Raw genomic sequence first — 2,016 nt, forward strand, 5'->3', positions numbered from 1 at the left:
GCAACTCATGTGGTGAATCAGAATGACAACAACAACGAGAGTGGCCAGGAAAACTTGCTGAGCCCTCCACGTGCTGTGTACTGGGCTAGGAACACTGTCTCTTCTCTTGCCTCACTTGACTCTGAAGAAACACTGAGAGCTAAGTTCTGAGCATCCCTGCTCTGAGACAAAGAGAAGAGAGCCTTCCTGGTTCTCATCCAGATAAGAGTATATCCACACATCCTGCAAAACCATTCAAATAACAAGGGAGTTCAAGTGAAAGTACCCTTAAAAACATGATACAACATGTTGTCCTTGAAAGGAGAAGAGTCCTGAAACTTTCAATTGCACATTGAGTAGCAAAAGAAGTGTCAGAAACAAATGTGAGACAGCTCTAGAATCCCTGCTGAAGGGGAGAATCAGAAACTGCACAGGAAACACGAGGAGCAGGGCACGGGCTAGTTGTGGGGGATCATGGGAAAGACCAGCATCCGAGAGAGGGGCCCATCTGGTGGAAGAGATTCTGAGGACCGCTCCGAGACCTGGCGGAGCTGAGCCCTGGCTCAAAGGGACGGGAAAGGACGGACGTGAAGGCGTCCAGAATTCGAGACGGAAATCTGGGGAAAGCACTCCCAGAAGAGGGGAGGAACTTGGCTGTGATGGGGGAGGATGGAGCAAGAGGCAGAAATTAAGGATCCCATCAAAACAAAGCTTTCTAATAAGGGATCTTTCTGTTAAAGGATTTTTCTACATGAAGGATCCTATAGAAACAAAAGCTTCCCTAGTAACTCAGATGGTAAAGAATCTGCCTGCAATGCAGGAGACCTGGGTTTGATCCATGGGTCAGGAAGATCCCCTGGAGAAAGAAATGGCTACCCATTCCCATATTTTTGCCTGGAGAATCCCATGAACAGAGGAGCCTGGTGGGCTACAGTCCATGGGGTTGCAAAGAATCAGGCATGACTGAGAGACTAAGCAGCCTCCGTAGAAATTGTTGGTTCCTCAAAAAGCTGAACATAGAATTACCATAGTTAGTAGTAGTTAAGTAGTGTAATCATTCAGTCATGTCCGACTCTTTGTGACCCTATGGACTGTAGCCCGCCAGGCTCCTCTGTCCATGGAATTCTCCAGGCAAGAATACTGGAGTAGGTTGCCATTCCCTTCTCCAGGGGAATCTTCCCAACCTAGGGATTGAACCTGGGTCTTCTGCCTTGCAGGCAGATTCTTTACCATCTAAACCACCAGGGAAGTCCAAATAAATTGAAAACGACTAAACGACTGAAACAGATATTCACATGCAAATGTTCATGCCAGCGAGTCACAGCCCAGAGGTGGGAAAAACCCAAGTGTCCATCAAGAAATGAACGATAAGCAAAACATGGTGCATATATACAATGGAACAGTATTCGGCCATAGAAAGGAGTGGAGTTCTGACACAGACACAGCAGGGTGAAGCCTGAAGTTATCAGACACAGAGGACGGACAGTGTGTGACTCACTCACACGAGTGCTCAGATGGGCACGTTCATGGAGACGGAGGCAGAGCAGAGGTTAATGGGTGCTGGGGCAGAGAGGAAAGGGGGGCCACTGCCTCCAGGGCACAGAGCGTTCGTCTGGGGCTTCAGAAAACTTCAGAAATAGTGGGGAGGGCTGCACAACGCTGTTAGCAACTAATGCCACTGAACTGGACACCTAAAGCCATTACAATGGAACTCTTCTGCTGATATGAATTTTACCAGACACTCACAGAAGCAACTTAAAATCCAGACAGAAACTGGCTGGAGGTTGCCAGGGACTCAAGGGAAAGCAGGGTGGGGAGTCAGTGCTTGGTTGAGCTCAGGGCTTCCTTTGGGGAGGAAGCTCCTGGACTGGGCAGAGGTGGTGGTGGCACTAAATGCCACCTGACTTTCCAGTGGCTGAGCTTGTATTACCTCAAGTTTTACCTCAGTTTTTTACTTTATAAAGTAAATGCTAAAATGATCAAAGAAAAAGATCACATTGAAACAGTAAATACATAATATCATATACACAAAAAATA

The sequence above is a fragment of the Moschus berezovskii genome, chromosome 26, assembly GCF_049115385.1.
Source record: "Moschus berezovskii isolate FMDL1 chromosome 26, NW_MosBer_1.0, whole genome shotgun sequence".
Classification (NCBI taxonomy): domain Eukaryota; kingdom Metazoa; phylum Chordata; class Mammalia; order Artiodactyla; family Moschidae; genus Moschus; species Moschus berezovskii.